General features: G+C 38.5%; 1 pseudogene; it reads right to left on the reverse strand.

Annotated features, from left to right (window-relative positions):
• Nucleotides 1–1369: 1369 nt before the first annotated feature.
• LOC127633224 (matrix metalloproteinase-17-like) lies at nt 1370–26143 on the reverse strand (annotated as a pseudogene).
• Between the last annotated feature and the right edge of the window lie 567 nt (nt 26144–26710).

Genomic DNA, 26710 nt, shown 5'->3' on the forward strand with positions numbered 1-26710 from the left:
AATATTTTACTATTATACATACTTCCTCTCATGTTCTTGTACAGTATGTTTGTACGACCTTTCATGTAGTGAATGATCACTGAAGTCACACAGAAATGTATCTCTTTTCAGGTCACACAGACATGTTCCTGAAGCTGTAGCACCATTTCAGGTGTCTAGATAAACACTGAGTATTCCAGTTCTAAAAATGTGATGTAGTGACCGAGGCAAAACCCATACGTGTTACTTTACATGTTACTGTATAGGTAAAACGAGATGTCTTTAGAGTTCTCTGAACCCTGGATTGGGAGAGGTCTGTGGACAGTGGACATGTGTCTGGATATATGGTTATAACACTCTTCTCAAACTTTTGGTAATAGTGATGAATTACTGCTGTCGTGATCAATAGGAAATGTACACAAACATCTTTTTGAAATTAAGTTCTGTTTACCACCTTTTTTCTATATTATAATATCGATATTTATCATGTTCACAATTTTGAGAATAAGACTAAATCTATAAATATAATTTACATAGAAAGAAAGCATGTTTGCTCCGAGAGGAACAGCAATGGTTTAATTAATTTCAGCAGATTTACGGCCTGTTTAAACTGGATTGTAGGTGGTTGGTGAGTAAGATGCAGGTTGTTGTGCTGAAACACCACCCACAAAAGAAGCACAACTGTGAATTTAAGTAACAACCCTGGATAATACAGCAAAGGATATTGAAAACTCCACTGTGTTGTTCAGTGTGTTAATGTCCCCCAGTGGATTCTGTTTGCCACTGCATCTAGATCTCATGTAAGCTAAATACTGTGGAACACACTCTGCTCAAATTGCTTTCTTGACAAAAAATAGATTAAGATAAGCTTAGAATAGTTCAAATTCTGCATGTATATATTTACCCTGTATGCACAAATGCAATATAGGTACAAAGCCAAATGGATTACAATGAAATATTTGTCACAACATAACCTTGAACATTGCCATAGGGTGATAGTATACACTTTAAAAAATAAATTCATACAGTTAAATTAATTTATTTCAAGCATAGATTTTATTTAAAAAAAAAAAAAATAGATTTTTTTTCATTTTTATAAAGCCGATGTGTAGATCACACTTGCATAGATCAAAACATAAAAAAATTTCAGAAGGGATTTCGACCATGTGATGCTACTTTTTAAATAATATTTGAATAGACAAATGAAGTGACATATGTAATATCACTTTAAGTGCTTTGAGACTGGTGAGCCCCCAGTGTCTTATTTCTTTCTTTCTTTCTTTCTTTCTTTCTTTCTTTCTTTCTTTCTCACTGCATTTACTATCATCGTATGGAGCTTTGGGTTCTATGCCACAGTAACATTTTAGCTTGCTCACTGGGGACATAAAGACAAATAATTGAGGCATGTTTTTCAAATACAAAACTGAAATGAAAATGAAACTGCTCAATGAGTATTTTAAGACATTACAGCATAATTATCTGTAAAGATGCTTTAAAACGATGTGTGATGTGAAAAGTGCAACAAATTGAAATGACTTGACACAGTCCATATAGATAAGCATCATCGCAAGTAGGCTACATGAAGAAAGCTGGAAAAAGCAGGAATATGATTGACAATAACCCAGATGAAGCACTCCGCTTTAAGGCTCCGTTGTTTGCACAGTTACAATCCCCTTCTCTTGGTTGATGATTGCCTGGAAATTTGGTTGGAGTCGGTTCTGGACACTTCATCCAATCAACCGCGGTTGATCTGTAACTGACACTGTCTTGTTCCAATCCTCCCCTCTTTATCACCCAATATAGGTTGTTCTTGAAGAAATAGACATCTGCTGAGAAGTTATGAAATGAAAGGATTCAAAATGGCTCTGTTCCAGAATCTAGTGAGCTGCCTATGTTGGCAGCATTGTAAGGTAAAAAATAATATTGATTATGCTGCCTTTTGGCCAATATCTATGTCATCACTGCATGTATCCTTCATAAAAGAGGTAATATCAGAAAGCATTTTTATGATCTATCTATCTAAGATGGCGTGATCTATCTATGTGATATCTATTGATATAAATAGTTAAAGAGTGCCATATGAAATAGTCAGAGACTATTTTACCCAATGTTTCTGTGTGCTATCCACTAGCGGATTTAGGAATAGGCGACATGGGCAAGCGCCCAGGGCGGCATCTTGCCGGCAATGCCAGGGGGCGGCACGGGGCGCCCGCACAAAAAAAATTTGAAATGGTGACATTTGTGCAATCAGTTTTCTACATTGGAAAAAATAACCTGGAACTGAGTCCTCTTGGCACTGAGAGTCTTTTGGTTAGATGTGAAAGATGTTTTTATTCTTAAAGAGAGTACTGCAGTTGTGGCATATATAAATCGCCAAGTAGGAGCACGTTCACGCCCAATGTTGAACCTGGTGAGCCCACCCCCCCACAGCTTTCATTTTCATTTATTGCTATGGTTTCACTGCAAAAAATAAAAAAAAAAATATATATATATATATATATATATATATATATATATATATATATATATATATATATATATATATATATATATATGGTTACTGTAGTAAAACTATAGTATGGTAAATGGTTTTACAATAATTACAATAGTTAATCCATACTTAATACAGTAAAACCATAATACATTTTGTGGTTGCTATGGCTTTACTAAAATATGGTTACTGTAATAAAACCACGGTTCATTTATTGCTAGTGGACCCAAATCTATTGCAAGGGAATGTAAAACTATTTCCGCAAAGAAAAAAAACAAAACTCCTACACCTCTATTGTGCTCCGTAGCAAACACCTGATGCTAGAGCTTTTCCCAGAAGTACAGTAACTTTCTTTTAGCTGTTTTTGCAATTATATTTAACCAAGTGGTGTCAAGGGGATTTTTAGTGGATGGATGAAGTCAGTTCTTCCCAAGTTCACACAGGTGTTCTAGCAGTACCACAAACCACAGTAACCACAAATGCAGTTCATCAAATTAACTATGGAGTTTCCACTAAATTTGACAACGATAAACAGCACATGTGCTTCTCTTCATTGAACAGTATATCTACTGTTTTAGCATTTCAAATCTAACAAACTTTATTTTGTGTAATGTTTTGCTTGCTTGATTTTTCTTTCAAATAACTGCCACTTGGTTTGATATTTATGCAAAAACATCCAAACGTTTTTTAAGAGTGACATAAGTCCAAATTCTCTTTTGGGGCCACCTTACATTGACTGCTACAGATGAAACGGCACATCCTGAGTAATGACAAATGAAGTCAATCATGTTATTATGTATACCAAGTCCTGGCATAAAATGCACTTACAGTGGCTATTTGTGAGAAATGTTGAGCATGTTTACTTGCACATTCTCGCTCCAATTTAGCTTTTAACCCAAAATATGTGTTGTCTTAAATGCTGTCTTAAATCTCTTTTGGGCTAAGGTCATAAACAGTTGAATCTAATGTGAGCAAATTTTGTGTGGATGACTGTTTGCGTTGAGACGTCAAAAGCTGATGATTTAAAATCTCACGTAAACAAGTTTATTTGTGTTGTTTGATTTTTTGTTTTCAGCATATCGTTGTGCATGTAAAAAGATTCAGTGTTTATTTCTGTATATTACCCTGTTCCCAGGTGATGATGTCATCAGGGTTATTGGGCATACCCTTCCAGATGGTGGAGTTATGAGGGTAATCTGCATCTAGACTCTTTTCTGTTTCCTGGCTCTCAGTGAACCTCCAGAACTCTCCACCGCTGAAGAGGTAGGTTTTTCCATTATGAGCCCAAATAAATACTGCCTCCACACTCTTCACCTTGCTTCCGTCATGAGAAATCAGGCCCCAGTCAGACAATGGACGTGGGTAGCCATGAAGCGCCACATTGTCTTTAAATACCCAGTACTGTGAACCTATATGAAAAAATAAAGATATAGATGGGGAAATGATGTACACCTCCTTTTAACCTCAGAAACCACATCCACACACCCTACACAGCCTGTAATAGTTGTAATGTCTGAATACAGTTCACACACATTATCTTATTGTAACAAGCTCTTTTAAATCGATATGTCCTTCCATTATGACCCCAAATCCAAAGCAGAGATGTACAAAATATACCCCACCAGTCAAAAAGTTTGGATAAACTCAACTGACTGTAACCTTTACTGACCTATGAAGAAGATTATTCTACTGTCCGTCACTCTTTCATAAACTGCATCTATCTTGTCAGTGCCATCAGGAAGACCAATCCAGAAGTTTTTTATTAGAGCAGGGTGAAAGGACATTTGAGAACTGGATCGGTGGATTCGCCAGAAGTACGAACCTAACCAAAACCATGGAGAAGAGAAAAGGAACCATCTGAAGTATATATAAGTATTCATTTTGAGGCTGTATGAACTTATGATCCTAATATTGTGTAGTAGACAACTGACCATACACACCTATCAAGGTGCAATCAATAAATATGAAAGAACAAAAAATTACCACCCTCCAAAGATATGTTAGCCAACCCAATGTGAGCAAACTTGAACACCTGAAATGACTAACAGTTAGAAAGCATTTCTGATTGGTTAATTTTAGGTTTGCTTTTTTATAAAGACTAGGGATATAACAAAGATGTTTACTTTTTCAGATCTGTACTATTTCTGATATCTGTTAGATTGTAGGAACATGAATATGTGGTATTAAAACATGGTTTATTGCACCTTTAACTTTTAAGTGGCTGATAATATTGATCAAATATGCATGCTGTGCAAAATCTGGATATTTGTCCAAATAGTCACAGGTTTGCTCAAGACAGCTTTGGAAATGAATGATTGTACCTTTAAAAAAGAAAACCTCTCCTCTAATGTTTGCCACCACATCGAAACTTCCATCACAACGATCCTGGGCTGAGGGATCAGGTCTAGGCAAACAGAAAGGTTACAAAAGACATCAGGCTTTGAATTAACTTGTGAAATGATTGGTCATATATGAGATATCAGTGCTGGGGGTGTTATAATTAGTGAGTTATTCATATTGCATTGTATCTGTCTATGTTTGCTGGAAAACATGACTCACTTTATTGTTATTCTTGGACGAGGTGGGTTTGGTGGTTTAGGCAAGTGTGGCATAGGATGATTTGGAGAAGATAGCGTTGGTGTATTTCTCTTTATTCCTGTCAAATAATAAACAAAAACCACAGCCACAATTGTTTTAATGGTCAGCTAAGGTTATCTTGACAAAAAATTGTGGCCTGAATTTTCTATTATGGGGTATGTTTTATTTTTACCTGCGATGTTGCCAGAGTGGGGGAGTAATGGAATATATGTAACGGGATCACGTATTTAAATGACAAAATATTAGTAACTTTATTCCACTACAGTTACAATTTAAATAATTGGTAATTAGAATACAGTTAAATTCAAAAAATATTTTGATTACTGAAGAGATTACGTTGCATTTTATTGTCATTAGTTTCATTTAATATTTTGTCCTTTCAGATGGTAAAATGTATACATATAATTTATGCGATCCAAAGTGCATTTGAACAGCGATGAAACACTTTCTTATGATGCGTTACATTCATACAAGCAGACAGAGAAGTACGTTTGAAGTAAGTTTGGAGCAGAAGAAATAGAAATAAACCTTGTGTTAATTATCAGCTTTACGCTAAGCTAAAATGCTATTTCTAGCCATTTTACATGAACATGTTACCAGACACCATCATATATTTTATCAGTTAGATCATAATTTTTTTTTTTTCCAGTAATACCTTTGATTTAGGGTTTTTATAGTCAAAACAAGTGAAAAAATCTACCAATGTTGAAGAAGTAATACAAAGTATTTAGAATAAGTTACTGACCTTGAGTAATCTAACAGAATACATTACAAATGACATTTTACAGCATGTATTTTGTAATCTGTAGTGGAATACATTTCAAAAGTAACCCTCCCAACCCTGAATGTTGCTTCCAAAAGCTGCTCAATCTACTACTCAAACAGTGAAATAATACTACTCAAAAGAAAATAATTAACTAAGCTCAGAATTGTTTTTGCAACAAAATAGGCAAAATATCAGATTATGAAAGATGAAATAAATGCGTAATGCCAGATTGTAAATTAGTCTCTGACAGAGGGCTTTTACATTTCAATATGTCAATCATGTACATCACCATTTCAATTGTTGTCCATTTGTTGCAAAGTCTTCCTTATTTGAAAGCTTGAGCAATCATCATATAGAGAAGATGGGCTTCCAGGTGGGACAAAAATACATTGATGAAATGCCCATGTTCAATTTTAAATAAGACCCAAAATGATGTGTTTATAGCATCTTGAGCAATGAACTCCTATCTTTACTGCACCTGATATCTAACCTGCTACAAGAATCTGATTCTGCCATAGACTCCCATTGCAGCACGGCTTCAATGGGGTGCTATGGGTCATGTGTCCACTTACTATTGTAAAAAAAAAAAGCAGATTGCATTACTTAAACAGTGTGATGGTGATATTTTACAATTATTAGCTAAAATATTGAAATGCAGAAAAAGTAATATGTAATTTATAATAATTATTTATAATAAAGTCATTATTGCTGCATTTCTTGTGAAATTTTAGGGGAAGATATGCTTCCCATGTAGTCGTGAAGCCAACATTTCACATCTAATACTGAATTAAGAAATTAGTTTCATTTAATTTTCATGAATTACATAGCTGTCTGGAAAACTAGATTTTGATTTGTTATTAGTCTCAAGTATTTTTTTATAATGATCAATACTCTGAATATTTGACTGTTGTCCCAGGCAACATATCATTTTTCAACATACCAAAGCTACAGTACCTGTCCATGCAGCCCGACACAACAGCATTGGCTCAACCAATGGCCTGAGTTAGGGGCAGGACTATCTGTTTGTTTCATTAACAGCAGATGGGGGGCATTTTTTAAAAGCTGTTTGAAAACAATGTTTATTTTTGCAATTTACATTTGGTGATGCTAGTAACCCAGAAATTACATACTTAAGCTTTAAGCAGAAATAACTATTACCAGAGCAGGTAACTATGTTAACTAAAGATTGTGAACTAGCTCCTACCGTAGAGTGACTGAATGGCAAATCGGTCATCCTCTGGAAGAGTGTAGGTTTCAATATTTTCAACAGCACCCTGGTAGTATGGCTGCATGATGGAAGGGTCAGTGGAGGAATAGGAGAGACCCAGAGCATGGCCAAATTCATGCACAGCCACCGAGAATAAATCAGTGCCACTCTCATCTAAAAACATTGAGAGAAAAATAAGAACTAATTGGAGATCCTCATAGTGTAGTCACATTTTAAGTCCATCTGTTACATGAATAAGACACCCAAATGACTAACTGTCATTACGAACCATTACTTTCATTTCTTCATTGGAACACAAAAGATAAAATAATAATTTCACACAGCTCTTTTGCGTACAACAGTGGTTTAAAGTGACCATGGCTGTCAAGCTAAAAAAAAAACATCATACATCAAAAGTAGTCTATACAACATGTGTGCTGTATTTCAAGTCTTCTAAAGCCATAAAATAGCTTTATGTAATTAATAGACTGTAATTTAAGACATTATGCACTGAGCATATGAAAAACAAAAAAAACAAAGCGACACATCTAGAGGCACCATATTTTAGAGCTACAGCTGGGTAGAAGATTTTCAATGAATAACAATTTGATTTTCTGCCTACTCCTCACACAAATATATCATATATTTAGAAAAGACTTGGAATTAATGCACACGATTCAAGACCATGGATTACGTTTATGGTGGTTTTATTGTGTGAAGACTCCTCAAAATTTGTACTGTTATGTTCCACAGAAAAATAAAATATAAAATCATACAGGTTTGGAACGACATGAGAGTGATGAAAATAATATCACAATTTAAATCTCTCTTTAATCATTTTGCCATTTTTGGGACAATCTTTCATCTGTCAATCAGTCAATCTACATTTGGTAAAGCTTGTAGTTCTTGCCTATGTAGGTCCAGCTCTCCTCATCATCAAAATGTGTATCCCCAGCAACATCAGACTTCCCTGGAAAGAAGGCATGAGCAAGTGTCCCTCCCTTTCCATCGAATGGATATCCGTCATCATGATTTGAGCGAACAAAAGAGATCTTGATTTCAGCTCTATTCTGCTCACTTGAGGACATGGCATGAAACTTGAGGTTGGTGACATCACTCCAGACTTGAAGGGCTTTGTCCATTATAGTGTACACTTTAGCAGGTTCGAGGAAAGGATGGAGAGATGGGTAATTGTGGATGCTAGAAAAAGAGGGTTGAATAAAGAGGAAAGTTTGAAGAACGATCAAGTTAATGAAAAGTGACTGCAAAAAATGATAAAAAGTTAAAAGGTAGAACATAATGGTTATTTTAAGAGCTGTGAATGGCAGTTTGTGGATAATTTAATTAATTTAAACCCTCCAAAAATTGGCTGCATTCATTTCCATGGGAAGTGCATCACTGTAACCTCAATTGCCTTTGTTAAAGAAAATTCTAAATTCAATTTTTATGGTAATCAACATTGTGCCACAAATGCTGTCGATTGGGCTTAACTTGTATTGAACCCGGAATATCCCTTTATGGGCAGTCAGCTATTTCTAAGGAATTTCTGCAGTCTGTTAAGGTTCGTCTTGAACAAGCAAAATTAGTCTTTTGTCTAAAAATGCAGACCTCCAAGAAAGATCAGACTTTTCCCAACGAAGTCCAGTGGTGGCATATCTTCTTTTCCTCCTGCGCTTTCTCATGTCCTTCATTCCTATTATGTCTGGCAAAGAGCATCGTGGTGTACCCATCAGTTTCAGGGTGTCCTTATCTAAAGATGTACAGGACAGATGGACTCCAATCAATATATAGACCTCAGATATTCAGTATGTCTTTTGAGACAAAATACTTATTTATCATTTTCAGTTTTGTCATTTTTGTCATCAATTCAAACTATTTTTTATAAGTGTCCAATAAGTATTTGGACAGTATTTGTGTATCTGTTGTAGGGGCTAAAGGCTCCTATAAAACGCATCTACCCCTAGTGTTGGGGTAAAAGGTATTTTATGTATTTTACTCAAAACAACCTTCGGTTGTTATTTATTTTAACACAAATTCTGTTGCTCCATCAATATTCCAAAAACAATTTTTTTTTTTACATTGATACATGACAATGAAAAAAGGTAAATTTCCTTATGGAGTGCATTTAGCCACATAGTATGCCCAACAATATATTGTGCTTTGTGTGTTTACTGTGTATTCTGTGTAGATTGTGTGCTGTGTGTGCATGTGTTTCTATAGTTCAACTGGTAAAGCATGGCGTGGAGCATGGAAGTATGTAGTAAAGAAATGTATTGCTTAGATGTACTGTAAGTCACTTTGGATAAATCAAAAATATCTTAAATCAAAGGTTTTATGTATCCCTTGAAAAAGAAAGATAGTGGATGGATGGATGGATGGATGGATAGATAGATAGATAGAGGCAAACGTGCTCTTTCACAATATTCAGGAAAACCCAGTTTAGCAATATGGAAAAAGTGTGTTGATGAAATAAACCTCTAAAAGTATGGTCTAACAAGGTTCTTGGATCATTTCCTGCAAGTAATGAACTACTTACTGTGATAGGAAAAAGAATATGCATTGCATTTACCAAGTTCGCCTGTGTCTTTGAGGCCAGCAAATCGCTGCATTTCTTTAATAGCCTTCTCAATGCCATCTTTAGTCTGCAGCTGCCCAGTGTGTGGGTCCAGAGGAGGCAGATATCCATAACGGCTCAGCCAATCCTAATATAAAATACATTCTGGAAATGATAAACTCAAATCAATGAATGCAAGCTCATCAGTTGCTGTAACAATATAACAATAAAACATAATAAACACATGTGTTTAACACATTAGAATTTCCCCACTTTTATAATTTTGATGAGAAATTAAGGCTATATTTAAGCAATATCACAAGAACAAGAGTGTGATATGGCCCTATATCAGATTCGGCTGCAGGTAGTCACAGCGGTGCTGATTTAGGGCCATATAGCATGATAGCGAGTGTGATATTGCTTATATACAACAGTTCAGTGAACAAGTAAATAAAAAAAAACATTTATGTTTATAAATGATGTGTCCAAGTCTTTGTTAGTAATTAAAAAATGTCCTTTCAACAATAGTATCACGGCTTGTGCTTTTTCCAACAAGTTACTGGATAAACCAGGGTGTGTGTGCGTGTGTGTGTGTAAGTGAGAGAGAGAGAGAGAGAGATTTTTTTTAAAACACCTTTAATCACTACACATAATCAATATAAACACCATCAAATAAAAAATTTAAAATCACATTTACCAAAATCACAATTCAACAAATTGCAATGTGTCATTTTCAACCCAGCACAAAATTTTGTCTACACTCCAAACCTCTTCAAACTTTTCCAAATTCTTCATATGAGTGTAGAAAATAAAATCATGTTTTATTCTTGCTTTTATAAGCCCCTTAAACAACAATTCAAAACTGTTACTACTGTCATGAGCAATTTTATTCTTCCTACTAATATAAATTGCCATTTTGGTTTGAGCTAAGATAAAATTTTACTTCTTTTTTCCTTTCCAAAATTTAAAACCAAAAATAAACACAATCATTGTAAACATTTCATTAACATTAGCAAATAAAACCTCCAATAAAACAAACAAAGGTCTTAATTTCTCACAGTGCATAAAACAATGAAATATGGTTTCTCTTTCACCACAGAAAAGACATTTATCTTGCACATTTGGATTCAACACAGAGATAAAAGCATTAACAGCAACAAGGAAGAGTACAGGAAGAGTACTTCACTGGTGTCTTTGCATGACACTGCCTGCACTTGAGACGACCAGCGGTGCAAGATTTGGTGATGTGCAACGGCCTGTGATGTGCTCTTCGTGGAGCAGGAGATACGGGTCTGGCTGTGGAGTGAGACCCCAACTCTGCCAGCTCCTCAGCAAGGGTCTCTCTGAAAGCCCTCCTCTCTTGATGAGGTGCTGTCCTGCTGCTCCACTTTATGTGGCCCGCATCCGGCTCCCAATCGCTATCTGATTCAGTGAGAATAAATAAATGTAATTTACAAAGCTAGACACAACTTTTCCATCTCTTCTGTATTCTATATATATATAGTTTTTCTTTTCGACTGTGTAAATATGTATTATTGTATGCATATTTACTGTAAATACTGTATACTTTGCCAATGTACTATGGAACAAATAGATGGGCCTACACCTCCCCCCATGAATTCAGCATTGTAACAAATAGATGGGCCTACCCCTCCCCACCTCCCGCATTGTAACAAATAGACTCTCAAACACAACATATATTCTTATTTTCAACTTATATTTATTGATTTATTTATATATGTATTTCGCATCCATTTATATATATATATATATATATATATATATATATATATATATATATATATATATATATATATATATATAAAAAAATACATATTTACAGTAAATATACAAAACATCTATATAGCATGTCAATAGATCTGAAACAAACAATGAACTAAAACCTCACACACGCACAAACAAATACAAAAAACGGTTCAAACACTCACTGAGGAAACACACGACAAAGGGTAATTACAAAATGTGTATTCATTATTCAAACTAAAGCTTATTTATGCGGAATATACAGTAATATATGTTATAAAACACAAGAAAACACTTACTTGTCCAGAGCAATGTCTCATCTCTCCATAAACATTTCCTCTGCCTCCGAATTATCAGTATTGTTTTCAGAAATTTCATCTCCAAACTCATCATTTCCACAGTAAATGCCTTCTTATATCACATCCTGGGGTGAAAATCCTGTTTTTCAAGGTCCGTTTCACCATATTTAAATCGCCAAATGTGTAAACAGTTCCAAAACAGCTCTCCAATATTTTTACGCACAGACGCACAAAACACTCCGTAATGGCAAGGCAATTTTCGCATACACATTACAGAACCGTGCTCTAATCTTCCCACTAAAGCCGCATATCACTGTTTTCAGAATTTCATTGGCTATCACGATGCGTCAGTCATTTCCACTCTTCGATGTAATTGGTTTGATCAGTAAACAAAGGAAAGTGGGTATGCCCTTACATTCGACACAGACTGTGGTTGGGTATTGAAGGCTTTGGACAGGACATGGAAGCTCCTATTGGGTCAAATGAGGTGTCAATCGAAAGGTCAGAGTGCGTGCTTCCATTTTGATACCGGATATAGGAAATGTTTACATCTGAACTGAAGTTATTACCGATAATATGTGAAAGATTAGGTACAGCTGCCAGGTGCTTTGAAATGATGCAACAAGAGTCTGTGGATATTTATTGATGTAATAATGTGATTTGGACTAAACATTTTACTTGATTTGATCGTTTGGACATTTGACAATGAAACAACACCGTTTTTGTCGGGAAGTTATGGATCAGTGGAATACTATGAGGCTTCATAGGTGAGTTGCCTAAATTTTGTTATTGGTTGTTTATATGTTGGTGGTCTGACAAAGATATAGATTGTACCTGCTGTTGTGATTGTATCTTAAAATGGTTTATATCAATAGAAAATCAAGAAATGTAGCTTTCCAAAAATATGTGGCATGTGTACCAATGTACACACAGCAGTTTTGTTTATCGCATGCTTTTATTTTGTACATTTAAGGGCCCGTCCGCGGGCTGTCTCAGTCCATAAAGTTAAAGTTTGCATCAACCATAAGGTTGCATCTCCACATAAAAGCACCATTAATCAAAGGTTCTTCCAAAAACCAATACAGAGACTTATATGACATTGATCTATTAACCTGTACCACACACCATGATTTTCTTACACTCTCGTAAAAGGAAGAAATAAACTTCAAATTAAAACTCCTACAATCTGTCCAAAAGATATTTCTTCTAAAACCCTGCCCTCCAACCTTACTTAAAAGGCAACAAGCTGTTCCAAACCATGATATACTTGGACTGTATAAAAACTTTTGAACAAACTGTAGCCTAAAAGCTACTTTCCTGCTTGTAAGGTCAATAACCCCTTGTCCACCTTCTTCCTTTGGAAGATAAAGAACATTCCGTGGTAACCAATGTAATCTATCCCAAAATAAATGTATAATCTTGACCTGTATTTTTCCCAGAACCCCTTCAGGAGGCTCTAGAATCTGTGCCATAATGAGGAGGCTACTAAATTATTAATTACCAATGTTCTTCCCCTAAAGGACATTTATGGTTAAAGCCATTTCCTAATCTTCCTTCTACATTTTCAATAATATTTTCCCAGTTTTATTGCATTATTATTTCATCACCCCAAAAAATTCCACGATATTTAAGACCTCTTTGTGACCAAACCATTTCCCCCGGTAAAATCAGTTCTCCTTCATTCCATTTTCCAACACTATATGCTGAACTTTTTTCCCAGTTTACTTTTGCAGATGAGATTTTTGCATAATTGTTAACAATATCAACCAGTTTGTCAATATCATCCTGTCCACTGGTTAAAACTAAAACATCGTCTGCATATGCTGATAATTTTATAGGTGGAAAGGCACCATCATATCTAAAACCATCTAAGTGAGTCCTAATTTTATTTAACATGGGTTCTATTGCTATTGAGTAAAGCATACCTGACATGGCACATCCTGGTCTAATCCCCCTTTGTATTTTAAAAGGGCTACTCAAACCACCATTAACTTTCAGTACACTTTCAATATCCTCATAGAGCACTTTAATCAAAGCAATGAATGCAGGTGGAAAACCAAAAGTTTCAAAAGTATGCCATAAAAACTGATGATCCACCCGATCAAACGCCTTCTCTTGATCTAAGGAAATTAGACCACAATTTTTCTCAAACAGTCTTGAGACTTCCAAAACATCCCGAATTAAGGAAATATTAGCCACTATTGATCTATTAGGTACACAATAAGATTGATCTAAATGTATAACCTGTCCAATCACCTCCTTCAGTCTGTTTGCCAAAGCTTTTGATAAAATCTTATAATCAGTGCATAATAAAGAAACTGGTCTCCAGTATTTTATCTCTTTAAGATCACCTTTCTTGAGGAGCAAAGTTAAGACAGCTCTTCTGCAGCTTAGTGGTAGTTGTCCTTTATCCAAACTATCACTTAAAACTGCAAGTAAATCTTCTCACAACAAGTGCCAATATGCCTTATAAAAATCAACAGGCAGCCCATCTAATCCTGGTGCTTTACCATTTGTCATACTCTGCAAAGTATTGAAAAGTTTCTCTATTGCTAAGGGACATACCAGTTTTGCATATGAATCTTCATTCACTTTTGGAAGATCTGACACAAATTCAGCCGTTAACTGGCCATCCACAAAACTGCGGGCATACAGCTCCTTATAGAAACAGACAGCCCTTTTACGACTATCAGAAACCTCAGTAAGAATTTTTCCATCTTCTGACCGTAAACACTGTATACTTTTACTTTGGCCATTTTTCCTTTCCAAACTGAAGAAGAACTTGGACGGGGCATCCATTTCAGAAAGACCCTGAAATCTGGATCTAACCAATGCCCCCTGAGATCTTTTACCTAATAGATCAGCTAATGCTGCTTTTTTCCCTTTAAGAGCCTGCAATTGGTTTTGATTTGCAGTGGCTCCATTTAAAGCCTGAAGTTCCACAATATCCATCTCTAGACTTCTCATGGATTGAACCATGTCTCTAGTAACATTAAAAGTGTACTGATACTTATCGTGGTGGAGAGGTTTGTGTGCCCTTATGATCCTGAGGGTTGTGTTGTCTGGAGCCATGTGCTCCTGGTAGGGTCTCCCAAGGCAAAGTGGTCTCAGGTGAGGGGCCAGACTAAGAATGGTTCACAATGACTCATGGATAAAACGGCAAAAGGAGGAGCTACCCTGCCCGGAGGAAGCCCGGGGCCCCCGTCTGGAGCCAGGCCCAGATGGAGGGCTCGTCGGCGAGCGCCTGGTGGCCAGGCTTGTCACGGAGCCCGGCCGGGCACAGCCCGAAGAAGCGACGTGGAACCCCCCTCTACATCCCTTGGGCCCACCACCCATTGGAGGAACCGCAGGAGTCGGGTGTGCTGCCATATGGGCGGCAGTGAAGGCCGTGGGCCTCGAAGGACCAGACCCGGGCAGCAAAGGCTTGCTCTGGGGATGTGGAATGTCACCTCACTGGGGGGGGGAGGAGCCAGAACTAGTGAGGGAGGTGGAGCGTTACCAGTTGGATCTGGTGGGGCTTACATCGATGCACAGTTTTGGCTCTGGATCCGTACTCCTGGATAGGGGATGGACTCTATTCTTCTCTGGAGTTTCCCAGGGTGTGAGGCGACGGGCGGGTGTGGGGATACTCACGAGTCCCCGGCTGAGCGCCACTACGTTGGAGTTTACCCCGGTGGATGAGGGGTCGCCTCCCTACGCCTACGGGTTGTGGGGGGGAAAACTCTGACTTGTCTGTGCATATGCACCGAACAGCAGTTCAGAGTATTCGGCATTCTTGGAGACCCTGAATGGAGTCCTGAATAGGGCCCCAGTAGGGGACTCCATAGTGATGCTGGGTGACTTCAACGCACACGTGGGAAATGACAGGGACACCTGGAAACGCTTGATTGGGAGGAACGGCCTCCCTGATCTGAACTCAAGTGGATGTTTGTTATTAGACTTCTGTGCTAGTCATGGATTATCTATAACAAACACCATGTTCGAACATAAGGATGCTCATAAGTGTACGTGGTACCAGAGCACCCTAGGCCGAAGGTCGATGATCGATTTTGTAATTGTGTCGTCGGATCTGAGGCCATATGTTTTGGACACTCGGGTAAAGACAGGGGCAGAACTGTCAACCGATCACCATCTGGTGGTGAGTTGGGTCAGGGGGTGGGGAAAGACTCTGGACAGACCTGGGAAGCCCAAGCGAGTAGTGCGGGTGAACTGGGAACATTTGGAGGAGGTCCCTGTCCGCGAGATCTTCAACTCACACCTCCGGCGGAGCTTTTCAGGCATCCCTGCGGAGGTTGGGGACATTGAACCCGAGTGGGCAATGTTCAAAGCTTCCATTGCTGAAGCCGCGGTGGAGAGCTGCGACCTCAAGGTTTTAGGTGCCGCAACGGGTGGTAACCCTCGAACACCGTGGTGGACACTGGTGGTCAGGGAAGCTGTCCGACTGAAGAAAGAGGCCTTCCGGGATTTGTTGTCCCGGAGGTCTCCAGAGGCAGTTGCAAGGTACCGACAGGCCCGAAGGGCTGCGGCCTCGGCCGTGAGGGAGGCAAAGCAGTGGGTGTGGGAAAAGTTAGGAGAAGCCATGGAGAAGGACTTTCGGTCCGCACCAAAGTGCTTCTGGAAAACCGTCCGCCACCTTAGGAGGGGGAAACGGGGAACCATTCAAGCTGTATACAGCAAAGATGGGACGCTGTTGACCTCAATCGAGGAGGTTATTGGGCGGTGGAAGGAACACTTTGAAGAACTCCTAAATCCCAACACGCACTCTATGGTAGAGGCAGAGCCGGAGGATGATGGGGGATCAGATTCTATTTCCCTGGGGGAGGTCACTGAGGTAGTCAAACAACTCCGCAGTGGCAAAGCCCCGGGGATTGATGAGATCCGACCAGAAATGCTGAAAGCTTTGGATGTGGAGGGGGTGTCATGGATGACACGCCTCTTCAACATTGCGTGGAAATCTGGGATTTCCTAAGTGCCTAAGGAGTGGCAGAGAGGGTGGTTCCCCTCTTCAAAAAGGGGGATCAGAGAGTGTGTGCCAACTACAGGGGTATCACATTTCTCAGCCTCCCTGGTAAAGTTTACTCCAAGGTGCTGGAGAGGAGGGTTCGGCCGATTGTCGAACCTCGGATTGAAGAGGAACAATGCGGTTTTCATCCTGGCCGTGGAACTACGGACCAGATCTTTACTCTCGCAAGGACCCTGGAGGGGGCCTGGGAGTATGCCCATCCGGTCTACATGTGTTTTGTGGATCTGGAGAAGGCGTATGACTGGGTCCCCCGAGAGAGACTGTGGGAGGTGCTGCGGGAGTACGGGGTGGGGGGGTCCCTTCTTAGGGCGATCCAATCCCTGTACGTCCAAAGCGAGAGCTGTGTCCGGGTCCTCGGCACGAAGTCAAGTTCATTCCATGTGGGGGTTGGTCTCCGCCAAGGCTGCGCTTTGTCACCAATCCTGTTTGTGATATTCATGGACATGATATCGAGGCGTAGTCGGGGTGGGGAAGGTGTGCGGTTCGGTGGGCTGGGGATCTAATCGCTGCTTTTTGCAGATGATGTTGTCTTCATGTCATGTCGGTCCGTGACCTTCAGCTCTCACTGGATCGCTTGGCAGTCGAGTGTGAAGCAGCTTGGATGAGGATTAGCACCTCTAAATCTGAGGCCATGGTTCTCAGCAGGAAACCGATGGAGTGCGTACTCCAGGTAGGGAATGAGGTTTTGCCCCAAGTGAAGGAGTTCAAGTACCTCGGGGTCTTGTTCACGAGTGAGGAGACAATGGAGCGGGAGGTTGGCCGGAGAATCGGGGCAGCGGGGGCGGTATTGCACTCGCTCTATCGCACCGTTGTCACAAAAAGAGAGCTGAGCCGAAAGGCAAAGCTCTCGATCTACCGGTCAATTTTTGTTCCTACCCTCACCTATGGTCATGAAGGTTGGGTCATGACCGAAAGAACTAGGTCGCGAGTACAAGCGGCCGAAATGGGCTTCCTCAGAAGGGTGGCGGGCTTCTCCCTTAGAGATAGGGTGAGGAGCTCAGTCATCCGTGAGGAGCTCGGAGTAGAGCCGCTGCTCCTTTGCGTTGAAAGGAGTCAGTTGAGGTGGTTTGGGCATCTGGTAAGGATGCCCCCTGGCCGCCTCCCTAGGGAGGTGTTTCAGGCACGTCCAGCTGGGAGGAGGCCTCGGGGAAGACCCAGGACTAGGTGGAGAGATTACATCTCCACACTGGCCTGGGAACGCCTTGGGGTCCCCCAGTCAGAGTTGGTTAATGTGGCTCGGGATAGGGAAGTTTGGGGCCCCCTGCTAGAGCAGCTGCCCCCGCGACCCGACTTCGGATAAGCGGTTGAAGATGGATGGATGGATGGATGATACAGAGTTTTTGTATCTGCACCTTCCCAATATCCCAACACTGTTGTATTGATGTAAATAAAGACTTTTTAGATTTCCACCCCAACCAAAAAAAAAACATTTACAAAAATGAGCATCTTCAAGTAAAGCGCTATTAAAATGCCAATAGGCACTCTTATTTTTAACAGAATTAATAAATACACATGCTACTACCATTGAGTGGTCAGAGAAACCAACAGGACAAATATAACAAGATTTAAAAATTGTTTCTGATATTTAAAACAATAAAAATATCTAATCTTGCTAAAGAAATGTAATTTTCTTTCACATGGGCCCATGTATTTTGCCTTTCATTACAATAAAAACTCCTCAACATATCACAAAGTTGACAAGTTTTAATCATATTTAGTCATTTATTTATTGATGCCATATGAGGTTCAAAATGATTTCTATCTAAATCATTACTTGTACAGTGTGGCAGCGGGGGCTTGGTCAAGCGCCCGTCCGTAAGAGGAAAGCGGTAAGGGCGCTTACACCTGAGCTAAATTATGCCTAACACCTGTCTCTAATTCCAGTGAGCACGAGGAGAGCGGCATAAAAGCAGACACAGAGCCTCCAGTCGAGAGAGAACCCGACAAGCCAACCCAGTGTGCTTGTGTTATATTGTGTGACATCTTGTGAGAAAGACGGCAATTAAAGCCTTACCTTTGTATTGAAGCCTCGTTTCCTGTCCTCCTTCCCGTGAGGGTTGTTACATACAGTTAAAATCTCCACCCAGTACTAAAAACTTTCCATATTACATTGTTTCAGACAACCACATAAAGATTCAAGAAACAACATTCTTTCCAATGACTTTACAGGAGCATAAACATTTACCAATTCCATAGTAACATTTTCAAACTTAGCTGTTATCTTAATTAATCTACCTTGTATTACTTCTATAACATCATACGATATTGGTAGACAGGTCTTGAAAACAAAACAGCCAGTCCAGCATTAAGAGAAGTCTTATGACTCAAAACAATATTTCCTTCCCACTCCTTCATCCATTCAACTTCATTTTCCTTTGTGCTATGAGTTACTTGCAAAAACATAACATCTATATATTTCAATTTCATTAACTCATAAACCTGTGCTCTTTTGCTTGCATCCCTCGCCCCATTTACATTCAGGGATGACATTTTAAAATTACTCCTTATGAGGGATGAAACCACACATAAAGCCAGGTCCATATTACTCCATTATTCTTGTGACATATCATTGTGCAATGTCTGAGGACGCACTTTTTGTACAATCTTTTTTAGACGATACACCTCAGGATTTGACAGACATATTTCACCTTTTTGTCAATAAACAAGGAAAGATCAGGAAAGTAGTCTATAACTTCAACATTCCTCATTCCTTTTGTACGTTGCAGGAAACGTAATTCTTTCCAAACTGTAACCACTATAGTCTTGTCTCACATTTTCATCAACTTGCACTTCAAAAAATTCTTGCACACTTTCTGAGCCAGACAAATCACTTGCATTCAAAACCTCCTCAGAACTTTTAGTAACAGTCTCATCTTGTGCCTTATTCTTTGATGTAGTAGCCATCTCACAAAGATTCGACTTCCTTTTCACTGATGGCACTTTAAATACTGCTTCATCCTCTTTAAGTATTTCACCCACCATCTCATCAAACTCAATATCCAATGTCTCATAATTTTTTTAATTAGTTTCTCATTACACTTTACTACTTCCTGGTTCTTCTTTGTCCACACTCAAATCCGAAACCTCACTAACTTCACTTTCTTTTTCCACACTCTGACCTTAATTGTTACTTTGAGACAGACTTTCATCTTCTGTACCATTTGAAGTACTTTTATCAGGACAAGCGCGTACCAGGTGCCCCACTTTCCCACATCCAAAGCATTTCATGATCTCAGTTGTTGCAAAGATTACATAATCAAAGCTATCAACATTTAATTTAAAAGCAATATTCAGTTCATCAATATCACTCCTCAAAATCATATGTATTTGTCTTCTGTAAGACACAACGTGCTTCAACAATGGGGATTTGCATCCTAGAGGGATTTTCTTAATCGCAGAAACCAACTGTCCATAACGAGATAATTTGCATTGCAACGCTTCATCACTAATAAATGGGGGCACGTTAGAAATCAAAACCTTTCTCGCTGGATTAACAAGTGGAAAAACCTTAATCAAACTATCATTGAGAACTATCCCATTTTCAAATATAACGTTCACTTTTTCAACTTTATCCAAGAATAACACCACAGCACCGTTCATTCGTGACACCGAACGAATGCTACTGTGACCAACCACCTCTCCTACCGCTAACACACATCCTTCAACTGAGCACTCGGGTGAGTTGCTCATACCTCGCCATCTCCACACTCGCCATGGCAGCCAGTCTAAAAAACTGACTGACACAACCTCCCCGTTCTCACCACAATATTTTCAGTGCTTTGTGACCATACACAGTAAAAATAAATAAATAAAGACAGTGAGAGAAACAACACTTAAGTAAACAGACCTTTGAAATAGGAAAGGACTCCACAGTCATGCTCCAATTCACACTCGACTCACTCAGCAAACGCCCACGCATGCGCACGAGAGAGAGAGAGAGAGAGAGAGAGAGAGAGAGAGAGAGAGATGGAGCGTGTTCCATCACCTGTTGCCACTCTCAAGCAGAGATGCGATCAGCTTTCTGAAGATCAGCTTTCTCAGTGGAAAAATAGCCATTCAATTGGGGGTAATTCTCCCTATTTTGCGGTAGCTGGTGCACAAGAGTCTTTCACTATGGGAACCGCAATCTCCTCCGCTATTTTAAACAGTATTTATCCAGCGAGGAATGTCAGGTAAGAGGTAAGCGCCTTGAGTTTGTGTAATTAATCAGCCTGTTGCGTCTCTCAGCTGTGATGAGTCTTAATGCTGAAGTTGTTCATTTAAAGCCATTTAAAGCTATTTTGTAGTTTTAGTAGTGTAGAAGTAAAACGAGTGATCACGTAGTGCTGTTGTATGTAAACACTGACTGACTGACTGAGGTTGGGTGATACTGAACAGGAAATACAGAGAAATTGCCACCTTTTTGAATGAGATGGAGTAGCTGAATTTCTGGTGAGTATCTCAAAGTTGGCGAGGAGGTGAGTTTGTATTTTTTAACTTGTGTTGATAAAATTTTATAACATTGCCACTTTCATGCATGGTAAAATGTTCAGCACATTGACCGTGCTCTGCGAAAGTGACTACACTAGTTCTGTAAAACAATGGAGAAACCTGGATATTATTTTGATGAAATGGATATTTTTACAACCAGTCTTTATTAGAACCTGTTGTCCCACTAGGAATAAATTCCCAGACCAATGTTAAATCTTGTGTAACATTGTTCTTGTTTAAATAAATTTGATATTTTTGAGCAGATAGGTTTTAAGTTCATTCCAATTAAATAAGGAAACTGGCAAACTTGCTGTTATTAGTCAAGATGAGAAATACATTTAAGAAACAATTTAAAAACATTAGTGCTCTTAAAATGGCAATTGATATGAATAAAGTTTGTTATCTTAACTTGAATATAGTTGAAATAGTGAGGAATTGTGTTTTTATTTGACAAGATAAAGTGACTCTTAGTAAGTAGTTAAACAACTTGTAAAACAAAACTCATCTTCAAGTTGAGATTACTCACATTTTTAAGACAGCAGGTGAACTTTCTGTAACAAGGTTAAAATGGGAAAGGAGGAGGCGAGAACTGGATAAACAGTCAAAATAATATTGTGGCAGGGCGGAGGGCGGGGCCGGGCCGTGATCATACACACCCGGTCCCGTATTAGGCTAATCAAGCCTCTGAGGTATAAAGGACGACTGCGGAGGATTGTGCGGGAGAGAGAGATCGTTAACGGACATGTCCGTCATGTGTGTGTTTATGTTGTCTTTTAAGTTTACTATTAAAATATGATTTATATCGTCAAGCCGGTTCTCGCCTCCTCCTTTCCACTGATCCCTTTACAAATATTTACTTTAAACAAAAAAGACACAAATACACACAAAGCAGCTGCGTGTGGCTCTCTCTGTCTCTCAAACTGCCGCATCCTGCTGCACTTATCCCTCTCCTCGGATGATTAGCCCGAGTGGGGGCCAGGTGTGCGTAGTGACAGCCCAGCCCCGCCCTCCTCCGCATCACACTTTCGTTTCTAAGCTTAACCAACTTGAAATGTTTTACAGTGCATAGAAATCTGTGGGGTAAACTGAAGAGGAGTGTCCACCATGTGGACCTCGGAATTTTAAGGATCTAGAGAGATTGTGTATGGACGAATGGTCTCAGATCCCTTGCCATGAATTCTCCAACCTCATTATGCATTATAGGAGAAGAATCAGACCTGTTATCAAGGGAGGTTGCAAAAAGTATTGAATAAAAGGGTGCCAATAATTATGGGGAATAAAAGGGTACCAAATACACACATGTATTTGACAAACATATTCGTTTTTTGATAAAACTTTTTGTGTTTGCAATTGTTTGATATCCAATAGTTTTGTGAATATTTTGAATGAAAGATCAAAAGGATAAATGATAAAGACATATTTTTTACAGTCTTCTTTGCTCATATTTATCAAGGATGAAAATATTTTTCCCACCATTCTATATAGACTGGCGGCCAAAACTTTGGAATAATATTCATATTTTGCTCTTTTGGAAAGAAATTGCTACTTCTATTCACCAAAGTGGCATTCAACAGATCACAATGTATAGTCAGGACATTAATAACGTGAAAAATTACTATTGCAATTTGAAAAACGAATTGAGAACTTCTTAAATTACTTCAAATAGTTCAGCACATGCAGCAATGACCGTTTTGCAGACCCTTGGCATTCTAGCTGTTAGTTTGTCTAGATACACAGGTGACATTTTACCCAACGCTTCCTGTAGCACTTGCCATAGACTTGGCTGTCTTGTCGGGCACTTCTCACGCATCTTACAGTCAAGGGTGGAAAGAGTGTAGAAAAATCATACTCAAGTAGAAGTACTGTTACTTCCCAAAAAATGTAGTGTGAGTAAAATTACCTGTCATAAATACCAAAGTAAGAGTAAAAGAGTAGCTAATTTAAAAGTACTCATGAGTTGTGTGTATTGAATACTGAGTTGCAAAATCTATGCCCCATTACAATAAACACTGTAAGCTGCAAATTCAAAATGTAGCACACATACCGTAATTTTACATTTCCTTTTATGGCTGTTTGCCAGAATAAAATACAAAATATAAGTATTTTATAGGTGTTTTTGACTGCCAACTTTTAAAATACATCACTTACCTATGATAAACACTACATGAATCTGATTGGATGAAAGGGCGACATGATTACAGAAATTCAAGTGAATCAGTGCAAAAAAAATTTAAGCTCCACAAATCACATAAATCAGCATAAAAATAATCTAATCCATTTGCCTCCAGTGGTTAAATCCATGTCTTTAGAAGTGATATGATAGGTTGGGTGAGGAACAGATTTAATTCCTTTTTTACTATTAATTCTCGTCCCTGCTCAGTCAATCTCCATTTTAAATTTCACATACTACTTTTTTGTGTTTTTGGTTATTTACATTCTTCATGCATATCGCCACCTACTGGGCAGAGAGAAGAATTTCTAGCAAAAAAAAGACATATATATTGATGTTTCTCACCCACACCTGTCATATCACTTAATCAAGTCATGAATTAAACCACTGGAGTTGTAAGGATTACTTTCATGCTGCTTTTATGTGCATTTTGGAGCATAACAATTTTGGCACCCATTTACTTGCATTGTATGGACCTACAGAGCTGAAATAATTTTCAAAAATCTTAATTTGTGTTCTTCTGAAGAAAGAAGGTCATTCACATCTGGGATGGCATGAGTTTGAGTAAATGATAAGATAATTTTAATAATTTTTTTTCAAGTCCGACATTTACAAATATGCTTTTTGTCCCACTGTTTACGTTCACTTTAGACACAAACGACTGCGTTTACGTTAATGCCTCACCAAGACGGGCATTGGAGGAATTATAAAGTGTATTTGATCATTTAGGTGCATGTAAAACACACAAACATTAGCCATCTGTTAATCAAACAGCATGCAGCTACAGACGACAGGAAAGAAAAAAGTCAATCTTTCATGGCTGGTTGCTCAACCAACCAGTGGTGCTCTTGCTATCACGATCAATGTAATGAACACCCCTGGTCTAGATGTAGAACATAGGCCAAGTATAGAAAATACAAAATATTGTATCATTGATATCGAGGACATTACTTTTTTCCATTAAACATCAATATAATTTTAGCGCCCAGCCGTATTGATAGCATTGCATTAATCTCTCACAGCAACCTAATAATCTCTATGACAGCTAAATTACAGGCTACATTATACACACATAGAACAGAAATATGTAATTTATCTCAATATGTTTCTTCAAATTAGAGGCAGTATTAATGCTGATATCTGGCTAATCTCACATGACACGATCAAGCAATTGACCTTTTTCATTGCAAAAATCCCTTTCAGGTGCGGCGGTGGATATTGAGGTGTTGAAATGTGTTTGAGGCATCCTCAACATTGGCGCAAAATCTATACAGCTGCCGTTCAAGTTTTTGAGTGACTGATTGTAACCGGAGTGATTTGATGGGAGTTATAAGACTCTCCATAGCCTATCATGTTGATGGATAACAATAAAATCCAGACAGGGAAGTTGCGAACACAGACACAGGGAGAATAGTGCAGTAAAATTACAGTTACATCACTTAAAATGTATTCAAGTACATAAAATATGCATTTTTAAACTACTTAAAGTACAATTCCTGGGAAAAAAATGACTTAATTACAGTAATTTGAGTATTTGTAATTTGTTACTATACAGCCTTGCTTACAGTCTAGCTGATCCCAAAAAACCTCAATGGGGTTAATATCATAACACTCTTTTCTAATTATCTGTTGTCCAATGTCTGTTTCTTTGCCCACTCTAAACTTTTCTTTTAGTTTTTCTGTTTCAAAAGTGGCTTTTTCTTTGCAATTCTTCCCATAAGGCGAAAATACCTTGTTTATGAGAGAGGTCAACAGAGAATGGCCAGACTGGTTCGAGCTGACAAAGATCTCTGCACAACTGTGGTGAGAAGAATAGCATCCTGAGATGCGGGTTGGCCAATATTAGGCAGGTGGTTTTAATGTTATGGCTGATCGGTGTGTGTGTGTGTGTGTGTGTGTGTGTGTGTGTGTGTGCATGTATGTATATATATATATATATATATATATATATATATATATATATATATATATATATATATATATATATATATAGGAGTATGCATGGCAAAATAACGGTCAAAATAGCAGCATTAAATAAATGCCATAAAGATAATAATAGCATTAAAAAAAATATTATGTTAGCAAACTTAACAATACAAATTGCTTTAAAAATAATAATAATAATAATGTGTAAAGTCTTTGATCTGTGATAATAGGCTGAATCTTTAGCAAAATAATTAGCAACCATTCAAGTAATTTTTTTTTTAGTAGTAAGTTTTCTTTCTAATGCAGAACAAGGCTCGTTGTAATAAGGGAGAAAAAACTAATCTTACCACACCCCGGGAGTACTGGTCCGACATCGGAGCCAGATGAACCGAAGAGATCAACACGACAACAGTGCAGGTCAGGTAAACCAACCAATGATATCCTGAGACTCTCATCTGCCTGAATTTAAATCTGCAAACACAGCGCGGCAGTCTGAATTACAAGGATTCGTAAATTACACGACTATGCCCGTTAGGGGCTGTTCACTTCGAAGGATGTATGGCGCTAATAAATCTAGACACAGCGCAACGAACAGAACAGAACTCAGATGTCTCAAGGCGCGAATTTAAAAGTTGGAGTGGTTTTTTCCCTGCCAAGGCGAGGCGCGTAACGGATGGAACGGGCAGAAAAACAAGTTCTGTGTGAACAGCCCCGAACTCTAATTAGCTATATACTTCTTAGTTTGAAACTTTTTAAAATTGTTATTCCGTTTCAAATTCATATTCATATTTCAAAATAATTCAGAATAAACAGTTAAACTGAAGACAATTAAAAGAATTGGGTTTTATTCTAATTATATTCCCTCACCGTTTTACGCGCTCCTCTTAGTACTTCAGATTGTTCTCTTTAAAGACAGGCAGAGGGAAGACCGATCGATGAGAAAGGAAGCTCTCTTTCTCTCACTGAGAGAGAGCTTCCTGTCAATCACTGATTTCTGAAATCCAAAACAAATCCAAATCAGAAATAGTGTCTAACTATTGCATCCCTTGTTGCACGTCCTGTTTGCTCGTTCTGGCAGAGGAACAACTGACTCTGACCAAACTGCAGCAAACCAAGGCCAGACTTGAGATCCGTCTCCTAAAGGCTACGCTCAGACAAGCTGGTCTCTCCACATCAGATGAGGAAGTCTGAAATTATTGTGGAGTATTTGACATGAAGTCTTTTTTTTTTATTCACTACATCTATATTTGAAACTTGTTATAAATATCCTCAAAGTACAGTGTTTGTGTTGTAGGTCTCAGATGAGCGGACTGCTGGAAGAGGAGGGGGTGGGGTTTTTCTTGTTTTTAGTTTTTTTAAATGTGTGTGTTTTCATTTCAAATAAAAATAAACTTATATTGACCCCACACTGGCTATTCTACTTGTTGCTCTTTACATATCTATAGTTCTACATTGTGATTTCC

Source organism: Xyrauchen texanus, chromosome 40 (assembly GCF_025860055.1).
Source record: "Xyrauchen texanus isolate HMW12.3.18 chromosome 40, RBS_HiC_50CHRs, whole genome shotgun sequence".
Classification (NCBI taxonomy): domain Eukaryota; kingdom Metazoa; phylum Chordata; class Actinopteri; order Cypriniformes; family Catostomidae; genus Xyrauchen; species Xyrauchen texanus.